The sequence below is a fragment of the Thalassophryne amazonica genome, chromosome 4, assembly GCF_902500255.1.
Source record: "Thalassophryne amazonica chromosome 4, fThaAma1.1, whole genome shotgun sequence".
In the NCBI taxonomy this organism is placed as follows: Eukaryota; Metazoa; Chordata; class Actinopteri; order Batrachoidiformes; family Batrachoididae; genus Thalassophryne; species Thalassophryne amazonica.
In genome coordinates, this window is record NC_047106.1 from 40,076,652 (window position 1) to 40,100,916 (window position 24,265).

Here is a 24,265-nt window from a genome sequence, read left to right on the forward strand (position 1 = left end):
ACTGAATTTCCATAGTATTTTTCCATCTAATGCACACAATGAAAGAGCTTTAGAATGATGCCTCACATGCACACGCACTCACTCACTGACTTCATTAAGTGCCAATGCAGCATTCATGGATCCAAGATCAAATAACTATGATAAGCTTTTGAAACAGTTGTATTGATGTGAATCTCAAATTCTGGATCTATTTGTTTTAAGATTCCATAGCTGCATCTTAAATGTAATTTACATCAATAAACACTTTTGTAGTCATGCACAATTCAATTTATTCATTATAACAGAAAATTATGTCATCTCAAAGCAGTATACATGAGTAAGGTCTAGACTAGGGTTGGGTACGGATAAAGCATTTTTGACGAATACGAGCATGATACAAGTAAAACTCGTCAATATCTGTGCTCATGCTGAAGGAAAATTCTCATTGACTGACTGTCTTCACGCTCTGTGATTGGCCAATCACACACAGCGCCCGCCCCTCCATACACAGACGCGTCTTTTTGCAGCCTCTCGCACACACAGATAGGATCTCTCTCTCTCTGTGCTTGGCTTGATTCTTCCTCACGTTGCTCTCTCAGTACTCCTTATGTTTTCTTCAGCTTCCCTCTTTTTCGGTTTGTATGATATTTAAAGTTACTTGGTGAACTTGTTTCGTATCATACGCGGTGCTTTTGTCAAGACAGAGCTGAAAACGGCTTGTGTCGCGTCAGTCACTGCTTCCACTCCAGTCTGGGTTTTCTTGCTCTTTGTTTTGTTGGTGATATAAAATCAGTTGTAAAACTTTGCTCCTACTGAACATGGTGCTTTTGAGAAGAATCCAGTGAACAAGGCTGACATTATTTCTCTGTTTGCCATCACTGGATATTTGCATGAATCACCAAGTTCACACAGATCATTAAAAAATAAACAGTCTTACAGACCACTTACACACATACACACATACAGCTGAACACACAAAGTAGTCGATATTAACATTTTTACTGAATATGGCTACATGCAGTATCTGACACTTTCTCACTGCAGTTCATAAAAAAATAAAATGGTCAGTCAAACAACCTCTTGCTCCGTCACACAGTCACTCAGTCATACAGACATACAGACACAGACACACACACACCTTAATCAATATTGTTTAACTTTGTGTGGAAAAAATGCCAAGAACATTAGGTAGTGTGTGTGTGTGTGTGCGCGCGTGCACGCTCGCACGCGTGTGTTCATGCTGACTGGGAGCGTTCAGCATTTCTTTGATACAAATGGGGGCTTCAAGAAACAAGAGTCATCAGGTGTTGACTGAGCTCGCCGGACTACTTTCACCACCCTGCTCAGCGTGCCGTTCTAGTTGGAGCGACATCATACAGAATGTGTCTCTTCCTAGATGGATCGCTTTCAGTGCAGCTTCTTGTTCTGACTTTAACACAAAGTTAACTAAATAGTAATCAAAACATTCCAATCGTATCTTTTTGAACTCTTCTGCATGAAACTCCATCGTGTCAATGTTTACAATGTGCTTGAGCGATAACATTTAAGTTTCTTAAATATTTTGACCGGCCACTCTTCAGTTATCTTTATAATTGTATTACTGGTAAATTTGAGAAATTAATTTAGATGAGATATACTCATTATCTCACAGGAATTATCACAATTATCTGAGAACTACTTTTTGCGCAGGAATTCATTAAGCACGCCGGCCGCGGGCACGTACTAACAGAGAATACCCAGAAACTGGCTAGAAGTTCATGCAAAACAAAAGCGTCTACTTTGAGCTTGCCATAAGCAAAGCAAGTGGCACTTGTGAGAGTGTGGGTTTTCGAAGTTATCTGAAAAGTTAATCTGCAAACAAAAATGTTAGCTTTGCTAATTAGTGGTTAGCAGATTAGTGGAACTGTGTATATGTATATGTGTATATAGCACTTTTCCATCTGCATCAGACACTCAAAGCGCTTTACAATAATGCCTCACATTCACCCCAATGTCAGGGTGCTGCCATACAAGGCACTCACTACACACCGGGAGCAACTAGGGGATTAAGGACCTTGCCCAAGGGCCCTTAGTAATTTTCCAGTCAGGCTGGGATTTGAACCAAGGATCTTCTGGTCTCAAACCCAATGCCTTAACGACTACACTATCACCTCCCCTATCACCACTGCCACAAAGTCATCATAATGACAGAAACAACCGATCCATTAATTTGTCGTTCATGCTTTTATATAATTTAGAGTATGTTGTGTAGATAATTGTTTTCACTTTGAGATTATAGTAGAGAAGCTTGAATCTTCGACTGGACTGGGTTGCTTGACGCGAGGATGTTTTGCTTCAAATCGCAGAAGCTTCCTCAGCTAAAATTCTTGCTCTGGTAGTCTGACTTCTGTCTTGACTCTTGTAGAGAAGAATAACAGAAGCTACAAACGCTGGAGTATTAAACCTAACCAGACCCCTCCTACTGAGAGGCAGACTGCTATTGGCTAGTGACTAAACAATTGCTCTAATTAGCACCTATTGTGCTGTAGTTAGCACCCTCCTAATGACAGGGTAGCTGTCCCTCCTAACGATGGGACTGACGCCTCTCCTGACGACTCTCCTGATGACGTGAATGACTCATTACGTCTGGTCTCTTTGTTCTTTGGGACTTCTGCACTTTATCCAGGCACCATCGTGGGTACCCAAGAGACCAGACAGACAGGAGACAGAGCCAAAAAGAAGAGAAGTGTCTTGGTTATGTGTCGGACGTGGTCGGAGCACCGACCCAGCGTTTGACAGGACCCAGCATAAAATAAGCAGAGCACGGTTCAAAGGATAACACATTTTAATGAAAGTGAGTGAAGTGATAAACAACTAAAAAGTCTGCGGTCTGGTGAGGTGAAAACACGGCGCGCTCTCAGCAGTGCAAACGGTCCGGAGCCACAGCAGTTCGGACCCAGGGACCCCGCCGACACCCCCCAGGTGGCCGCGACAAACCGAGTCTGTGAAGCAAGAAAATATGAGGTGAGTCCAACACTCTCCACCCAGAGAGACACAGCTCAAAGGTGCACACAATCAGCAAACACTTCCTGGCTTAACTATATATCAGCTTCTGACCCTGCAGGCACGGAACAACTCAGTTCAAATCTCCACTGCAGCAGAAGCTGATTAGACAATTAGCATAACGTGACAGCTCAATACAACAAGGTGTGAGGGACACCAAATCTACTGTCATTACTTCATAAAAGTCACCAAAACCAAATTACCTCAGGAAGTGTGCTGAAGAGCGTGAGACCTCACCCAATCCTCCTTCACAGACTGTGGCGTCAAACCTGGAGCAGTCTCTGCGTCCGTAATGGTGAGATTGTTCTCCCGACGCCGATCTCACACGTCTGCTCACAAGGTCGAGTCTCTGGCAATCACACACTGTGCATTCAAGGTTTAAGTGCAGCAATCTCTGATCAAGACAGAATACCCCATAGCTGTGAGCCCTGATGACCTGCACGTGAAAACAAGCCTCAGGTGTTCAGGGTGAGGTCCTAATACTCAGCCACTCAGTCCTGAATGCATACCACCTGGTGGGAGAAACAGAAAAACAAAAACCAAGCCAGCCAAACAACCCAGCACACAACAGTCTTTCCCTTATTTAGGCGGAGTAGGGGAAAAACTACAGAGGCTCTTCAGACAGCACAAAATCCCAGTTTACTTTAAACCGGTTAACACCTTGAGACAGAAATTAGTTCGGCCTAAGGACATGATCCCTAGTTATAAACAGAGCAATGTAGTGTATTCTATCAGATGTCAGGAAAACTGTAACAAATACAACATAGGTGAGACTAAGCAGCTGTTGCACAAAAGGCTATACCAGCACCGCAGAGAGGGCGCCAGCAGACCTCAGTCTGCAGTTCATCTCCACCTTAAAGACACTAACCACACATTTGATGACAAGGAAGTTAAAATCTTAGCCAGAGAAAAGAATTGGTTTGAGAAAGGAGTGAAGGAGGCATTGTATGTGAAACAGTTGAAACCCAGCCTTAACTGGGGAGGTTGTCTGAGACACACTTTGTCCCCTGTTTACAATGGGGTAATGTTCATGGTAATGAGTCATTCACGTCGTCAGGAGAGGCGTCAGTCCTATCGTTAGGAGGGTCAGCTGCCCTGTCATTAGGAGGGTGCTAACTAGAGCACAATAGGTGCTAATTAGAGCAATTGTTTGAAGTGAAACGTCCTCGCATCAAGCAACCCGGTCCAGTCGAAGATTCAAGATTCTCTACTATGGAAACCACCTGGACAACCGAGAGCCTTCACAGAAACACTTATAGATTTTATATATATATATATATATATATATATATATATAATGTAGTTTTTATGCAACTAAGCTTGATTTTGTTTATGTTGTTTGTTTAATCACATAGTAAAATAGAACTGTGGAACCTAGAAGTTCCTTTGAAAAAGGTGGATATGTTAAAATATAAAAAAAGGTTGCAAAATCAAAACGAAGAGTAAAAACAAGAGGTTTTAGAGAGACACCAAACATACAAATGGATAAAGACCAGAGAAATAGGTATATGTGATCAACGAAAATTAAAAAAGAAAATACTTCATTTCTGTTAGGAAGGAAGAAGAAACAAGGCCAGAGTCAGATTGATGAGACTGTGAATATGAAGAAAAATAAGGACGTATGAACAGAAAGAAGAACTAATAAATACAGCTGTGAGAATGGAAAAAAATAAACAAATGTAACACTGCCCCCTAGAGGATGTGTGTGTAATGCTTCAGTCATGGTTGTGTTTTTACCATCAGAGCTTGTGTAAATGTACACTACTCACTTGTGTTTTAATTTTTACACTGAAATAAAAATCATAAAATCTGCTTTTTAGTAATCATAGTCCAGGTTTAAGTACGTTCAGCTTCTCCCTTTTTGATCGGGTCTTTAAAAAGAAATGAGAGTTCTGTTGTGTGTTGTTCAGTGACGTAAACTAGGTGTGACTCTCTGTTTCATAGCAGTGTTGATCTCACTGTACGTGTGTGCAGGAAAGTGTGAAATACTGGTCTTAGACAGCTGGCAGTCTGTGGGATTGCAGTAATGACTGTGAGATTACAGTGCTGCTGGTCTCAGTCGGGGTCAGACTGCGTCCGCTCCTTCTTCTCCAGAGTATTACCATGAGCTCCAGGTCAGGTGTGGGAGCACAAACTGGTGCTGCACATCATTGCATCCACCACACGACAGAACCACCTTGGGTCCTGGATGGCAAACACACAAGCAGACAACCGGTCCTTCCCCACCTCTCAAAAGCAACCATCTATCTACGGCATCATGAGCGTTCCCTTGACCTTCCTCAATACCTGCATGCTGAATCACGCACAGAGAAATGCACCACATGGCAAAAATATGCTGAAGTTGCCTCATTCCAGCAGTACCCAAGAGGTCCAAAGGACCCTCCAATGAGATCAACCACCAAAGGCATCTCATCACTGCCTTACATAGTTAGCATACTACTGTCAAAACCAAAGAGTCAGACAGGAAGCACCAGGACTCTAAAGACTTGGATCTTCATTCTCCTACAAAGATATCAGCATCGTAAAACACCTTTGTCCATCGACCTCTTGAGTCCCTGAGCTCTTTCCAGGCATGTCTCAATCTAAAAGAAGCAGGACGCACGTCACCATCCATCAGATTTGCTCACCTGTCATTTTGGCCCTGATTATAAATTGCAGTATATCGGCTATTCATGTTGAACTTGAATGTTACATACATTAAATCATTATTTTCAATCAGGGGAACAAATTTAAAATGAAACATATTCATTTTTTTTTAGCACATTCGTGGTTACATAAACTGCACAGCACGTTATTTTTGATTGGAGGACTTTTGGTGATTCAGTGTTTTATTTTGTGCATGAGTAAGACAATCTTACCAACCCTACTGTCTTTATGGCCACTCCACACATAGTGCGAAGTTTGGACGGCGTTTGGACGAAAACCACGAAACAGTTCAAAATTAGTGCACGAAACATCGCGCACAAAACATCACGCCGACGGGCAGGCGTGCACGAACCCGGTGCGAGAGTTCGTTCACGCACCGGTGTCTTTCAAGCAGGAAAAGTGCCAGGTGCAGCACATGGCACCGCTTATGTGGAAGAAATAAAAAATAACAACCAGCCAGTACCTGTGGAAACACACTGCGCCGCTTATGTGAATAAATAAAAATAAAAACCAGCTAGTACCCGTGGAACCACATTGTGCCACTTATGTGGAATAAATAAAAAATAACAACCAGCTGTACCCGTGGAACCACATTGCACAGCTTATGTGGAATAATTAAAAAAAGAAAAAAGAGAGAAAAACACATCATCCACTGGACACGAACTCGTGCCTTTCAAAAGCTCTGATTCCCAGTCAGAGCTACAGAGCTGTTCTTTGAAAGTTGTGGGAATCTACCTCATATCAGGAAGGACATGGAAGTATTACAAAAAAAATTAAATCACACACCATATAAAAACACCACATTTATCAAGCAAGGAATACAAATATGATCCATCTGTTCCTCTGTAAATGACCCATGGTCACAGACATACAGTCATAAAATGACATGAATGAGAAGCAGTTCACTTGTCTCATTCATGTCCACATCTACTGGTGCGTCTTGCAGACAACGTGCCGCAGGACACCACGTCATGTGGAACAGAGCTCACATGGGTGACGTGACAGTGAGATCGCCTGCTGCGTGTCCTGATCTGACGGTTCATTTCAACCTGGGAGCAGCATGTCAATATGCACGCTATGCACGCGCTCGCCCGCTGCAGCACGTCGCCACAGTGATATATGTTTTTAATTCATGTCCACTTGATAACAGCAAACAGACACACGAACATCACAGTGGGCAGCTGTTTGTCCATGTCCGTCCAAACACAGTACGTGGTGTCCACCTGGAATGTCCAGATCCACAGATTTCCACAGCCGCTTCAGTGGGAGGACACACCTCCTGTCATCTCAGCGCACACACCAAAGCCACATTCATGTCGGACTTAGACAAATTTCTCTGCGAGTACGAAGGTGATTGTCTGTAGTCTGTTGTCGTGCAAAGAGTGCGACTGGCCACACATTTTCTAAGTGCCATGCGAGCGGTGTTAGATGTTTGTGCGTGTCACCTGGAATCTGGCCGCGAGAGGGTGCGATGGGTTCACACAGCGCAGTTTGTTTTTCAGGTGCTTGTGTGTGCAAATAGTTGTAGTAGGTGTGTAGCCTTTCACACCTCTCTGCAGCTTCTCTCCCCCTGCCATCCCCCCAATACTCCATCCCTGTAGAGATGGTGCCTGCTCCCAGACCACCAATAACCAGTAAAAATCTATTTAAGCATAAAAATTCAAAAAGAAAAAATAATATAGCACCTTCAACTGCACCACAGACTAAAACAGTTAAATGTGGTTTATTAAATATTAGGTCTCTCTCTTCTAAGTCCCTGTTAGTAAATGATATAATAATTGATTAACATATTGATTTATTCTGCCTTACAGAAACCTGGTTACAGCAGGATGAATATGTTAGTTTAAATGAGTCAACAACCCAGAGTCACACTGTCAGAATGCTCGCAGCACGGGTCGAGGAGGAGGATTAGCAGCAATCTTCCACTCCAGCTTATTAAGTAATCAAAGACCCAGACAGAGCTTTAATTCATTTGAAAGCTTGACTCTTAGTCTTGTCCATCCAAATTGGAAGTCTCAAAAACCAGTTTTATTTGTTATTATCTATTGTCCACCTGGTCGTTACTGTGAGTTTCTTTGTGATTTTTCAGACCTTTTGTCTGACTTAGTGCTTAGCTCAGATAAGATAATTATAGTGGGTGATTTTAACATCCACATAGATGCTGAGAATGACAGCCTCAACACTGCATTTAATCTATTATTAGACTCAGGTGGCTTCGCTCAAAATGTAAATGAGCCCACCCACCACTTTAACCACACTTTAGATCTTGTTCTGACATATGGCATAGAAATTGAAGACTTAACAGTATTCCCTGAAAACCCCTTTTTGTCTGATCATTTCTTAATAACATTTACATTTACTTTAATGGACTACCCAGCAGTGGGGAATAAGTTTCATTACACTAGAAGTCTTTCTGAAAGCACTGTAACTAGGTTTAAGGATATGATTCCTTCTTTGTTATATTCTTCAATGCCATATACCAACACAGTGCAGAGTAGCTACCTAAACTCTGTGAGTGAGATAGATTATCTCGTCAATAGCTTTACATCCTCATTGAGCACAACTTTGGATGCTGTAGCTCCTCTGAAAAAGAGAGCCTTAAATCAGAAGTGCTTGACTCCGTGGTATAACCCACAAACTCACAGCTTAAAGCAGATAACCCGTAAGCTGGAGAGGAAATGGCGTCTCACTAAGTTAAAAGATCTTCATTTAGCCTGGAAAAAGAGTCTGTTGCTCTATAAAAAAGCCCTCCGTAAAGCTAGGACATCTTACTATTCATCACTAACTGAAGAAAATAAGAACAACCCCAGGTTTCTTTTCAGCACTGTAGCCAGGCTGACGAGTCAGAGCTCTATTGAGCTGAGTATTCCTTTAACTTCAACTAGTAATGACTTCATAACTTTCTTTGCAAATAAAATTTTAACTATTAGAGAAAAAATTATTCATAACCATCCTAAAGACATATCTTTATGTTCGGCTGCTTTCAGTAATGCTGGTATTTGGTTAGACGCTCTCTCTCCGATTGTTCTGTCTGAGTTATTTTCATTAGTCACTTCCTCCAAACCATCAACATATCTATTAGACCCCATTCCTACCAGGCTGCTCCAGGAAGCCCTACCATTAATTAATGCTTCGATCTTTAATATGATCAATCTATCTTTATTAGTTGGCTATGTACCACAGGCTTTTAAGGTGGCAGTAATTAAACCATTACTTAAAAAGCCATCACTTGACCCAGCTATCTTAGCTAATTATAGGCCAATCTCCAACCTTCCTTTTCTCTCAAAAATTCTTGAAAGGGTAGTTGTAAAACAGTTAACTGATCATCTGCGGAGGAATGGTCTATTGGAAGAGTTTCAGTCAGGTTTCAGAATTCATCATAGTACAGAAACAGCATTAGTGAAGGTTACAAATGATCTTCTTATGGCCTCAGACAGTGGACTCATCTCTGTGCTCAGCCTGTTAGACCTCAGTCCAGCTTTTGATACTGTTGACCATAAAATTTTATTACAGAGATTAGAGCATGCCATAGGTATTAAAAGCACTGCGATGCAGTGGTTTGAATCATATTTATCTAATAGATTACAATTTGTTCATGTAAATGGGGAGTCTTCTTCACAGACTAAGGTTAATTATGGAGTTCCACAAGGTTCTGTGCTAGGACCAATTTTATTCACTTTATACATGCTTCCCTTAGGCAGTATTATTAGAAAGCATTGTTTAAATTTTCATTGTTACGCAGATGATACCCAGCTTTATCTATCCATGAAGCCAGAGGACACACACCAATTAGTTAAACTGCAGGAATATCTTTCAGACATAAAGACATGGATGACCTCTAATTTCCTGCTTTTAAATTCAGATAAAACTGAAGTTATTGTACTTGGCCCCACAAATCTTAGAAACATGGTGTCTAACCAGATCCTTACTCTGGATGGCATTACCCTGGCCTCCAGTAATACTGTGAGAAATCTTGGAGTCATTTTTGATCAGGATATGTCCTTCAATGCGCATATTAAGCAAATATGTAGGACTGCTTTTTTGCATTTGCGCAATATCTCTAAAATTAGAAAGGTCTTGTCTCAGAGTGATGCTGAAAAGCTAATTCATGCATTTATTTCTTCTAGGCTGGACTATTGTAATTCATTATTATCAGGTTGTCCTAAAAGTTCCCAGAAAAGCCTTCAGTTAATTCAAAATGCTGCAGCTAGAGTACTGACAGGGACTAGAAGGAGAGAGCATATCTCACCCATATTGGCCTCTCTTCATTGGCTCCCTGTTAATTCCAGAATAGAATTTAAAATTCTTCTCCTTACTTATAAGGTTTTGAATAATCAGGTCCCATCTTATCTTAGGGATCTCATAGTACCATATCACCCCAATAGAGTGCTTCGCTCTCAGACTGCAGGCTTACTTGTAGTTCCTAGGGTTTGTAAGAGTAGAATGGGAGGCAGAGCCTTCAGCTTTCAGGCTCCTCTCCTGTGGAACCAGCTCCCAATTCGGATCAGGGAGACAGACACCCTCTCTACTTTTAAGATTAAGCTTAAAACTTTCCTTTTTGAAAAAGCTTATAGTTAGGGCTGGACCAGGTGACCCTGAACCATCCCTTAGTTATGCTGCTATAGACTTAGACTGCTGGGAGGTTCCCATGATGCACTGAGTGTTTCTTTCTCTTTTTGCTCTGTATGCACCACTCTGCATTTAATCATTCGTGATTGATCTCTGCTCTCTTCCACAGCATGTCTTTTTCCTGATTCTCTCCCCTCAGCCCCAACCAGACCCAGCAGAAGACTGCCCCTCCCTGAGCCTGGTTCTGCTGGAGGTTTCTTCCTGTTAAAAGGGAGTTTTTCCTTCCCACTGTCGCCAAGTGCGTGCTCATAGGGGGTTGTTTTGACCGTTGGGGTTTTTCTGTAATTATTGTATGGCTTTTGCCTTACAATACAAAGCACCTTGGGGCGACTGTTTGTTGTGATTTGGCGCTATATAAATAAAATTGATTTGATTTGATTAGCAACAGGTGTACGAGGCATTGGAGGCAGGGACGACATTACACGGTTTGCACACAATTCCTGCGTCATGCGCACTAAGTGTGCACTTCGTCCAAACTTCGTCCAAACTTCGCACTATGTGTGAAGGGGCCCTTATACATTACAAAACATAATAATAAACCACTGCCTTAGCAGTTTAATTATACAAGCTTGCACGGCACATGTACATTCAGATCTTCTTCTTGTTTTGTGGTGGATGGGTTCCACATTGCATTGCCACCACCTTCTACTTTGGACTATGACACAATACCTGATTTAGATCAGCGTACAGGAGCAGTTTATCATGTTTAGAAGGTGCCATCTTGGTGTCATAAATGATAATACAGTATTTTCATATAAAAAGTAGCTTTGAAATATTAGTAACAGGACCGGTGGGGAAAAAAAAAACAAAAAATAAAACAAAACAAAAACCTGCGACTCAGTCCAGAAAATATATTACTTTCATATGGCAGGTACAATGTCTACAAAAACATTATTTTTCCCTTGAAAATAAGCTGTTTAATTTGATTTTTTTTAATGAATAGAAACAATGGTTAAAGATTTACTGTATGTTGGAATAGGAATGTTTGGTCATTTCTTGGTTGATTATCTGTTAAGTCACTGATAGAGCAAAAAACCCCACAACATCCAAAAGTTACTTTTTGTCCACTTCCACAGATACTCTGTATAAATTAAGTAAATTTATACACGGTGTCACTTTGGATTTTATTTCACATTGGAAGAACACAAATAATCAAACACCATCATCTTGAAGTACAACTTCTCTTGTCTTGTCCTATCAAATATTAAACATACATTTCAGAACTTGTGGGTTGTATTGTTTGTGTGTGAGCCAGTGCTTTAGTCATACAAGATGTAATTATTGGAGAAATGCAGGAACATATTTTTCTTGACATTTTCACACGCCACCGCTTCCTTGTCTTTCTCATTTGAAATTACTGAACAGTTTTATCAGTTTGTTCCAGTGAACAGATTAAGCTGATGAAATGATGCAGTCACTGCACTCAGCGAAAGCTTGAATAAATAATAATGCCAAGTCAATTGTAAAATCCCGCTTTTGTCAGATCACAGATTTCACATGAATATACAGCAAATGACAATAAACCCAAAACGTGCCGCCCTCTTATTCTTCTTTCTTCCTTTTCCTTTAGTCCAGGTCGAAACCTTTTGCCTCAAAGCTGCACATGAACCAGCTGCAGCAGTTTTAAACTATAACCATCTGCATCTAATGTTCACGTAAGCTTAAGTCTGGCCCTCAGTGCATGAAACCCGACTTACATTATTTGCTTTGGTGTCCTTTGTGACTGTGAAATAGACACTTTGGGGGACAATATGAGTAAGGCTAACTCACCAAAACACACCACAGTGGGTTTGCAGTGTACTCTCTGATCTGTCCCCTGGTTGGAGGTATGATCTCTTCAACATGAAGATTTCTCTCTTTCTCTCTGAAACACGACACAGAGCTGCTTTCATTCTTGTGTTACACACACCTCAGCTCTCGGTGCTTAGAGCTGTGGGAACGGGCACCTTTGTTGGTTATGAAAGGTTGACTGACCTTGACTTTACCATCAATATGGAGATCAGTGGAATCACTGATTTCAGCACTTGAGAAGCTAAGTGAGGAATCAGAGTGTTTGGGTTTGACATTGTCCGCGATCAAGACTAAAGGTGCCTTGATACTTGCACGCATTTTGGCTCTGCACTCTTGTGCATTTCGTCATGAAAATGCCACCCGTTGTGTTCCCAGCTGGATGCCGCTCTTTGTGCTGCTGGACTCTGCGTATATAAAATAATTAAATTGTAGCGGATTAAATGGTAAAGGGACTACATTTATATTGCACTTGTCCATTTGCATCAGATGCTCAAAGCGCTTTACAATTATGCCTCACATTCACACACACCGATGTCAGGGTGCTGCCACGCAAGTACAAGTACATACAGGGAGGAAATTGGGGATTAAGGACCCTAAAGTGATTTTCTGGTGAAGGTGGAGTTTGAACCGAGGACCCTCTGGTCTTAAGCCCAACGCTTAACCACTAGGCCATCACCTCCCATTAATCATTTTCTCTCAGAGTTTGGCTGTTGAAAACACCTCTAATCGCTTCCAGAATCACAGAGGACCGTTTCGTCAGCAGCTTTTTTCTCTCTCTCTCTTTCCTGCACTTCATAATATCGAAAAAGCATTTGGAACCATATAAAAGGTATCTGTCATGTTTATATTGTAATGACTTGGCAAAACAGTTGCATGTTCATTCCTTCTTATGAGCAGTTTTAAAAGTATGTTTATGATATATTTAACATGTCGTTATAATCGTTCAGATGAGCTGCGCTGTGATGCGCACTCACATGCAGTGTTTTTTAATTGTTTGCGCAATGTTCATGTGAAGTTCACATAATTAATGCGTGACAGGGATTTTGAACATTTCATAATTTTCTTCGCGCACTTGCACGAACCCGCACACAGTTTACAATGGTTTGCGACAAGTTTGCTCTGCCGCATGGCATAGTGCATGCAAGTGCGCAGATCAAAGTCGTGCAAGTGTCAGGGCAGCTTAAGACCCAGATTTGCGATGGCTTCCTGGACTTGGCCATTAGAAGTGTGGATGTGGGGAAAGTGCAAAACTTATACACTGTGTTCAGACTGCAGGCCTTCATGCTCAAGTTCAATCTACTGCTTCGATCCTTTTTTTTGTCCTGTTCACATTATCTATTTTAATGTGGCCAATATGAGATTCCAGTGTGAACTGTTCACCATCCTGAACTGACCTGCATGTGCACAGAACAACAAAGCTCTCATGAGAGAATACACACACACACACACGCATGCATTCACACACACTTACAAATAAAAAGCGCCTGACCTTACCTCTCTTTCTGTCTGGACCCACACATGAGCATGTGTTAGGGCCCCTTCTCACATAGTGTGAATTTGGTCAAAGTGCGCATAAAGAAGGAATCGTATGCAAAACGTGTAAATTTGTAGCTGCCTTGAACGCCTCGTACACCTGTTGCTACAACTATGAGGTCTGTCCAAAAAGTATCGTACCTTTTTATTTTTTGCAAAAACCATATGGATTTGAATCATGTGTGATTGCATCAGCCAAGCTTGAACCTTCGTGCGCATGCGTGAGTTTTTTCCACACCTTTCGGTTGCGTCATTCGCCTGTGAGCAGGCTTTGAGTGAGCAGTGGTCCACCCCTCTCGTCGGATTTTTATTGCGAATAAATGTCTGAACGATTTGGAGCTTTGCTGCATCAAATTTTTCCAGAAACTGTTAGAGACCTCCAGGTGGACACCATTCGGAAAATTTAGATGGTTTTTGCAAAAAAAAAAAGGTCAGATACTTTTTGGACAGACCTCGTATTTGTGCACAACAACGGCTGAAAGAATGTGCACTGTGAGAGCCCATCGAACCCTCTCGCGGCAGGTGTCAGCCAAATTCCAAATGACACACATTGAACATCTAACAAGCTCGCATGGCACTTAGAAAATGTGTGGCCATTCATACTATCATCATGAAAATAGTCAGCATACAATCACTGTTGAGCTGGATGTGAAATTTGTCTACAACCCCAATTCCAATGAAGTTGGGACGTTGTGTAAAATGTAAATAAAAACAGAATACAATGATTTGCAAATTCTCTTTAACCTATATTCAACTGAATACACCACAAAGACAAGATATTTAATGTTCAAACTGATAAACTTTATTGTTTTTGTGCAAATATTTGCTCATTTTGAAATGGATGCCTGCAACACATTTCAAAAAAGTTGGGACAGTGGTATGTTTACCACTGTGTTACATCACCTTTCCTTCTAACAACACTCAATAAGCATTTGAGAACTGAGGACACTCATGATTGGGTACAAAAGGAGCATCCTAAAAAGTCTCAGCTGTTTACAGGCAAAGATGGGGTGAGGATCACCACTTTGTGAACAACTGCATGAAAAAATAGTCCAACAGTTTAAGAAGAATGTTTCTCAATGTTCAACTGCAAGAAATTTAGGGAGTCCATCATCTACAGTCCATAATATAATCAGAAAATTCGGAGAATCTGGAGAACTTTCTACATGTAAGTGGCAACGCCAAAAACCAACATAGAATGCTCGTGACCGTTGATCCCTCAGGCGGCACTGCATTAAAAACCAACATCATTGTGTAAAGGATCTTACCGCGTGGACTCAGGAACACTTCAGAAAACCACTGTCAGTTAACACAGTTCGTCGTTACATCTACAAGTGCAAGTTAAAACTCTACCATGCAAAGCGAAAGCCATACATCAACAACATCCAGAAACACTGCCGCCTTCTGTGGGCCTGACAGTGGCGGCTGGCCCATAGGGGGCGCTCGGGCGCTGCCCTCCTAGATGTGGAGGGGAAAAGTCATAATATAAATATATATATTTAAAAAGTATTATCAATGTCAGTTTTACTTAGTAGTATGTGCCTACATGTAATATGAATGATTAAAACAAAACTTCCTCCAACTGACTCTCATTCAACAGTGCATTTCCACCGACAGAAGCACAGAACGTATCATTCCTCGTCTTGGGCGGTCATTCAAAGCGGCCTTGAAGTGCAGCGAAATCACCAATTGTATGTAGTTGCTAGGGAAAATTAATAAATATTTGGCAAATCAGCAATGCCAAAATTAATGGCTTTGGGGCGCCGGAATTTTAGCCCTTGCTACAAAAATACGGGGACGTTAGATTACAGTCAGTGATATACGTGATGCTGCAGCTTCTGCTGTCAGTCAGTCAGTCTGGCAGGAAGAGATATGGCGACGTTTGGGTTATATTTATTTATTTTTATTTTGTCTCCGTGTGTTTTGCTGAAGTAATTTGAAGAACTCTGGGACACCTGCTCGTTATGTCTTCCGAGGTTTAAAACGGGACAAAACTAATCAAATCAATGACACCAAAGTTTGGCGGGGATCCTTTTGGAGGCGCGTGGAGGTGCGCACATCAGATTTTTCTCGTGGTTTAATGACAATTACACATCCCGGTTGGAGGAGAGACGTTTGTCATACTCGTTATAAACCATGTCAGGCTTCATTCACGCTGTCAGCGCGCACACGTCACGGAGGCTGCTGATCTGCGCGGATGTAAAGGAGCGCATCCACCTCTTCAGGTGAGCTGACGAGCTGCTCGGATTTATATTCCCGAATGTTGCTCCTGGAGTGGAAACGAGAATGAAAATTTAAGATAAAACGAATGAGTAATGTTTTTGTTTGTTTTAGGGGGTCAAAGCTGTGATCTTTATTGGGACAGCAGACTAGTTATAATGGTAATAGGGGAGGCCGGGGCTGTTTGTAACAGTGTTCAAAGCTGCAACCATGCTGGTATTTTGATTTCACTTTATGAGGTTGCAATATAAAGCGCCTTGGGGCAACTGTTTGTTGTGATTTGGCGCTATATAAATAAAATTGATTTGATTTTGATTTGAAGTCACATTCTGCACGTGTTACAACAGCGTGGCTTCGTAGTAAAAGAGTGCGAGTACTAGATTGGCCTGCCTGCAATCCAGACCTGTCGCCCATTGAACATGTGTCGCATTATGAAGCGCAACATACAACAACGGAGACCTCGGAGTGTTGAACAGCTGAAGTTGTACATCAAGCAAGAATGGGAAAGAATTCTGTCAAGACTGGGTGTGACATGGCACAGAAAGTGGTAGGGCACACAATGCAGACTCACAGGCTGAAGCGTGGAGGTAAAAAATAGGCTTTATCAAAAAACAGGCAATGGTTCGGTACACAAAAACGCATTCAGCGGGGCAGCAGTACAGACAAGCAAGAGATTCAAGATTCATATAGATACAACAGATTCGTTGTACAGTACACAAGCAGGGGTCAGGTTCATGGCGTGGTGGAGATCGAGTCAAACAAGCAAGGTCAAAAAACAAGGCAAACAGACTGTGACAAAGAAGGCGAGGATGTGACACACGATCAACAAACTAGCAGGGAAGTGAGAGACTGTGAGAGCTTAAATACAAGGGGACTAATCAGGGCATGATGTAAAACAGGTGTGGGGAAGGTTCTGGAAGGGGAGTGGCCAGACACACCCACAACCAAGAGAGATAAAAAGAACTGAAAATCACAAACTGAAGTGCTCCTGTGTCAGGACCCAAAAAATATAAAGGCAGGGACTTAACTAAGACAGAACTCACCCTGTGGCTAAAGTATAAAGGGAAATACATGTAAGTGCAAGGCAGAGTGCAAGCAAAGAAGAAGAAAAAAAGCAAGGTCTAGACTAGAACTGATACAGAATAAAGTAAGAAAGTAAATGCCATGACCTTAGCTGACTAAGAAAAATAAAAGGCACAAGACTAAACCAATGACAAAAGAATACCAATGAATTACAACACAGCATAACTGATAATCAGAGAAAGCAATGAATAACTAAAGGAAGATAACAGGAAGAAAAAACTGAAGATAAATACGAACCAAAACCAGTGACTAAAGTATAAAGCAATAAATGTGATAAATAACTAAACTGGGACTGAAGTAACTAAAGGGACCATGAGTAAAAGAATACAAATGCATTACAATGAGCTATAAAGAAGAAGAAACTACAGATCAGACAGAAACAAAGATAAAACTAACTAGGACTGCAAGCAGTCATATACGGGCCCTCGTTCCGCGTGACCGCCTACCCAGGGCAGTGTGTTCCCTTGTGACCAGATGTGGGCATGTGCGTACAGGGGCAACCACTCATCCCACAGTTCAAATTTCAAGCAAATCACACAATGTATGAAGGAGTTATGACATGTTGATGGTTCATCCACTAGGGGGCGCTCAGTGTACAAACAGAGGGGCCAGGTGTATTGAGGGGCCAACCGTCATCATACATGTGAAGTTTCAAGTCAATCTGGCAAAGCATGAAGGAGTTATCATGACTTGATGTTCCATGGCGAAGGGTCAAAATGGCGGCACCATAGCGGCCACACCTTTCAACATAGAGAAAAGCTTTCGATAACTTTTGGTTAGTATCATCTGTGGATGCTGTTAAAGAAATTTGAAGTGCAATGGACACAATCCCTAAGAGGAGTTCGTTCAAATACAACGTGTGGAAATCATGGCAAAATGACAAGAAAATTCAAAATGGCTGACTTCCTGTTTGGAGTAGACCAATGGTGCAAGTCACATGTGTACCAATTTTCATCTCCCTACTCCAAAAAAACCCCTATGGGGAGGGGTTTTTGAAAGATTCAAGGGGGCGCTACTGAAGCATTTTGCACCGCCCACGGGCGACGCCCCTATGAATTGTAAGAGGTTGTCATGCTTGACCTGTGTATCAATTTTCATGATGATATGACAAAATTAAAGCTGTCAAAAGGAAGAACGTAATTTCATGGCGAAGGGGCAATATTCGGTACGCCGCCACACAGATGCCGTTACTCGTAAGTTCACGGCGATTATCGCCTATGTTCAGCAACTTGTTCTGCATGTTTTAGAAGTGGAATTAAGTTGATTGGGCTAACTATGTGACATCAGGACCTGTTAAAGTAAAAATAGGACATTTCCTGTTACCACCGGGGGGCGCTATGGCGCAGGTGGGGTGTTAATATATGCACACGTTCAGGGCAGAGCCCTCATCATGTCCAGCAAGTTTGACGGATCTATGATTAAGTATGTGGGCGTGACAGCTGTTCGAAGTGAAACAGCGTGCTCCGAAAAGCTCGCCAAAGTTTGACAAACCCTAGCAGCCACGCTGTTTGAACTAATTACATTCTTTTGATAACTTTTGATCACCATGGGGTCATGATGATGTTGACCAAATTTGAAGATGATTGGATGAAATCCCTAGGATGAGTTCGTTCAAATGTAAGTAGTGGAAATGGCCAAAAATGGCAAAAATTAGATCAAAATCGAAACTTAAATCAAAATGGCCGACTTCCTGTTGACATTTCACCATGACGGTAAGAGACTTTTTTGTGCGTCCCGGCATGGTTAATATGTGTACCGAATTTCGTGAGGCTACAACGAAAAAACCCCAATGCGGAGGGGTTTTTGAAAATTTGTAGGGGCGTTATTTCGCGATTTCGCTGCGACCATGTGGGCGACCCCCAAAATATCAAAATTGGGATGCGACCGGATGACCTTACAAAGTTTGGTGAGTTTTTGAGCATGGGAAAAGGCCGAAATTTCAATTTCATTTTGCGCAGAATAATAATAATAATAACTAGGACTGCAAGCAGTCATATACGGGCCCTTGTTCCACGCGACCGCCTACCCAGGCTAATGCGTGCCCTTGTGATCAGATGTGGGCATCTGCATACAGGGGCAACCACTCATCAAACAGTTAAAATTTTAAGTAAATCCCACAATGCATCAAGGAGTTATGACATGTTGATGGTTCATCCACTAGGGGGCACTCAGTGTACAAACAGAGGGGTCAGGTGTGTTCAGGGGCCAACCGTGATCACACATGTGAAGTTTCAAGTCAATCAGGCAAAGCATGAAGGAGTTATCATGACTTGTTGTTCCATGGCAAAGGTTCAAAATGGCAGCACCATAGCGGCCACACCCTTCAACATAGAGAAAAGCTTTCGATAACTTTTGGTCAGTATCATCTCTGGATACTGTGAAAGAAATTTGAAGTGCATTGGACAAAATTCCTAGGAGTTCGTTCAAATACAACGTGTGGAAATCATGGCAAAATGACAAGAAAATTCAAAATGGCCAACTTCCTGTTTGGAGTATACCAATGGTGCAAGAGACTTTTTTGTATGTCTATGCAAGTCACACGTGTACCAATTTTTTTTTGAAAGTTTCAAGGGGGTGCTATTGAGGCATTTTGCCCCGCCCATGGGCAACACCCCTATGAATTGTAAGAGGTTGTGGTGCTTCACCTGTGTATCAATTTTCATGATGATATGACAAAATTAAAGCCGTCAAAAGGAAGAACGTAATTTCATGGCGAAGGGGCGATATTCAGTACGTCGCCACACAGAAGCCGTTATTCTTAACTTCACGGTGATCATCACCTAAGTTCAGTGGTGGGCACACTTCCGATAATCCGATAACAGATAATTATCGAAGATAATGTTTTCATTATCGGATTATCTTTTTAGATAAATTTAAAAACCATCATCGGACTAATTATCTTCTGATGAATTACCGTCGAAAAACGTTTAGACCGATAACGTACTAAACTAAATTGAACAGTGAAAAACATTTTTAAAACTGTTAAAGCTGTTGAGACTTATCTGTTAAAAGATTCCTAATAGGCATGTTGTTCTACCCTCTGCAAACAGAAACCACTCTATCGTCTGTAAGCAAAGGCGAACTGGTGACCAAAAAAAGTCATTTCCTTTAACATTTCCTTGTTTGGAGTAGACCCATGGTGCAAGAGGCTTTTTTGTACATCTATGCAAGTCACACATGTGTGCCAATTTTCATCTCCCTACTCCAAAAAAAACCCTATGGGGAGGGTTTTTTGAAAGTTTCAAGGGGGCGCTATTGAGGCATTTTGCCCCTGACATGGGCAACACCTCTATGAATTGTAAGAGGTTGTCGTGCGTGACTTGTGTATCAATTTTCATGATGATATAACAAAAGTAAAGCCGTCAAAAGGAAGAACGTAATTTCATGGCGAATGGGCAATATTCGGCACGCCGCCACACGGACGCCGTTACTCGTAACTTCACGGCGTTCATTGCCTACGTTCACCAACTTGTTCTGCATGTTTTAGAAGTGGAATGAAGTTGATTGGGTTAAGTATGTGACATCAGGACCTGTTAAAGTAAAAATATGACATTTCCTGTTACCACTGGGGGGCGCTATGGCGCAAGGGGGATGTTAATATATGCAGACGTTCAGGGCGGAGCCCTCATCATTTCCAGCAAGTTTGAAGGTTCCACGATTCAGTATGTGGGCATGACAGCCGTTCGAAGTGAAACGGCATGCTCCAAAAAGCTTGCCAAAGTTTGACGACCCCTAGCAGCCATGCCTTTTGACCTAATTAGAATCTTTTGATACCTTTTGATCACCATTGTGTCGTGATGATGTTGACCAAATTTGAAGACGATTGGATGAAATCCCTAGGACGAGTTCGTTAAAATGTAAGTAGTGGAAATGGCCAAAAACGGCAAAAATTACCTCAAAATCGAAACTTAAAATCAAAATGGCCGACTTCCTGTCGATATTTCACCATGATAGTAACAGACTTTTTTGTGCGTCCTGGCATGGTAAATATATGTACCGAATTTCGTGAGGCTACGACAAAAAACCCCAATGTGGAAATTTCTAGGGGGCGCTATGTCGCGATTTCGCTGTGACCTTGTGCGCGACCCCAAAAATATCAAATTTCGGATGTGACTGGACCACGCTGCAAAGTTTGGTGAGTTTTTGAGCATGGGAAAGGGACGAAATTTGGATTTGAAAAGTGTAAAGAATAATAATAAATAATAATAATAATAAACAGCGCAATTACAATAGGGTCCTCATAGGACGTTGTCCTACTCGGGCCCTAAATACATGGTAACCCGGTGATACAAAGAAAATAAATGAAACAAAACTAATTATAAACACAGCATAACAAGATGAGAAGACACAAGACATGGAGATAAACAGAAACCACAGACAGAACAATCAAAACCAGCAGTGAGGCAAAATGATGAAAACATGACCAGGGTGCTGAATGGGCCGAATCCTGACAAATTCCACCTACAAAGCTTCAACAATTAGTGTCCTCAGTTCCCAAACTCTTACTGAGTGTTGTTAGAAGGAAAGGTGATGTAACACAGTGATAAACATACCACTGTCCCAGCTTTTTTGAAACGTGTTGCAGGCATCCATTTCAAAATGAGCAAATATTTGCACAAAAACAATTAAATCTATCAGTTTAAACATTAAATATTTTGTCTTTGTGGTATGTTCAATTGAATATAGGTTGAAGACTTGCAAATCATTGTATTCTATTTTTATTTACATTTTACACAATGTCCCAACTTCATTGGAATGGGAGTTGTAAGTGCCCCACGACTGTGGAGTTGCCGAGTGCACATGTGAAGTGCCAGAGTGTCGGCTCCCCCCATAACACGTGTGCATGTGTCGCTCGCTCCTTGGTCACCTTGACACCTTGGTCTCTGCATGGCAGCTGACAGCGTGGCAGCTGTTGACAACTCTGGTCCTGGACATTAGAGCTGCAGAACATGCACCGTGTTTGATGGACATGTGCGTGTGTGTGCTTGCTGTCCTCACATCAAAATACATAAAAACATATATTGCTTCTGCGACAGGCTGGAGAGCGTGCACAGTGACAGGCTGTTCCAGCTGGATCGGACCGCCAGTTCATGTGGACATGCAGCGGGTGATCTGAATGTCACGTCTTTCTGACAGGACAGTGAGCAGCACGCTGCAGGACCATATGACAGGCCAACAGTATGACAAATACGCCACTTTCAGTCACATATCAGCAGAAATACACCGTACAAAACACCCTTTGGTCAGTTATCGCAGCGCTTTTTTCTATTTTTAGAAAATACTTTTATCTGCTTGTTGATTATTAATCATTTCACTGTACTGTTACGAGACAGTGATTGTGGTGCAGTGGTAAAGTTTCTGTCTGGTAATCAAAGTGAATTTTTTTTTTTAACCAGGGTTAATTAACCACGGGGTTCTGTATTGCTTCCCCTTTTATGTATTATGTATATCAACCCAGTGATATACACTAATCATACAGCTGGTTTTTATTTTATTTTCCTCCACATCAGCAGTGTGATGTGGTGCAGATCATCTCATGGAACACAGTGCGAGCAGCTGCAGCAGCTCGCACTGTGTTCCTGCTTGAAAGACACCATCGTGTGCACAAACTGTCGCACCGGGATCGTGCACGCCTGCCCGACATCGCGATGTTTCGTGGTGCACTAATTTGAACTGTTTTGTGGTAATTTGACCAAATTCGCACTATGTGTGAAGGGGCCCTTAGACATATATGCATGCACCAGTATGTGCCTTTCAGTTGCACTATGCCACACTGCTCTTTCCACATCATTTATCTGTGATATTCACTTATAATTCCACTCTGTATAATTTGTAAATGTTTTTTGGATATTTACAGTACATATTCAGTTTGGGCTTTTGTGTGTGTGTGTGTGCACACACATTTTCTGTTTTGTTTTTTTGAGCTCACAGCACCTTACTGAAAAAGCACCTGCTGTCAAAACATTTTACCAACTTAAAAATAAAAATATATACTTACATGGCATCACCATTATCATTACCTTCACACCACAGGAGTGAGGGAAACATGAAGTGAACATCAGGATGTCAATCAAGAGTGATGTCAAAGCTGCATGAATTCTGACATGACAGTTCAGACTGAGGTAACATCACAAAAATAAAATTAAATTAAATATAAAAAAAAATCTGACCTCTGTCTGATCGGGAAGTGGCCAATATTAGAATAACGAAACAACTCAGATTCCATGAGGGAAAAAAAAAAAAGAATTCAGGCCACATTTGACCTGTAATATGAACACAGTCATAGTCACTTATCTCAGCAGTAACATTCATGTCTCTGGGCCCTTGGCCTTTGAGTTCCTAGGCACTTCACTCCATCTCAGCTTTGCCAGTGGGTACTTTGCCACCACGCCAGTTCACACTGAATATATAACTGCATTAGTAATATATATATATATATATATATATATATATATTGCGGACTTGATCGAACAAAGTTCTTCAGCATCTCTCCATGTTATTTATTGTAAGTCCTTCACACTTTATTTTCAGTAAATGCTTCTGGGCAGCATTAGCATGGCTAAAAACCTTCATGCAATTTGCATGCTAAATAGTCACTGACTGACCTCATGTGCTGTCAAGGTGTGCACTGCCTGTCACTTTAGTGTTCCTGGATTTAATGTCTATTTAGCATTTCCTGTTTCAGTGTTGACTGTGCACTGAATTCCCGCATGATCTCTTCTATTCACACGAGCTCTTTCTCTTTTTTTAAATTTTATTTTCTATTTTTTTATTGAGACAAACAAGAAGTTACACAAAAACCTTACAGAGGATAAACATACCAGCGCAAAAATAACATAATGAAAAACAGGTTAATATCCTCTGCTGTAGCTCCAGAAAGTGTTTAACATTTGAGGTTTCTTGTTTCACTGTGGGCTCAAAATTTGGCACTTCTTGTTTCAGTGTCAACTTGCCACTGAATTCCCACATGATCCCACGAGATCTCCTCTATTGTCAATCCTCCAAGTGTCGATCCAGGAAGTGTTCAACATTTGACATTTTCTGTTTCACTGTGGATTCAACATTTTGCACTTCCTGTTTGGGACTCCATGTACTCCCTGTAATTTGGGAGCTTGATTAATAAATCATGCTCCCAAGCTGAAAGGCCAAACACGCTTGAAAACAGAGGGGCAATAACCTTCATACATTCCTGAATGAAGATATGGAATAATCATCATACTACATAACCTTTTGCTTGTTTGAACTATGCGGAACAGCAAGAACCACAATGGGGAGGACAACTAAGCTAAATTAAGACTAACTATAATGTTTTAAAAATGTAAAATCAATTTTATGTACATTC

The 24,265-nt window shown here is 41.5% G+C and overlaps 1 long non-coding RNA gene across 1 annotated transcript; it reads left to right on the forward strand.

Annotated features, from left to right (window-relative positions):
• Positions 1–1,786: 1,786 nt before the first annotated feature.
• On the forward strand, positions 1,787–5,260 carry LOC117509149. The gene is made up of 3 exons (XR_004560271.1): positions 1,787–1,797; positions 4,741–4,745; positions 5,150–5,260. It is a non-coding gene; the product is annotated as an uncharacterized LOC117509149 (long non-coding RNA).
• Positions 5,261–24,265: the final 19,005 nt, after the last annotated feature.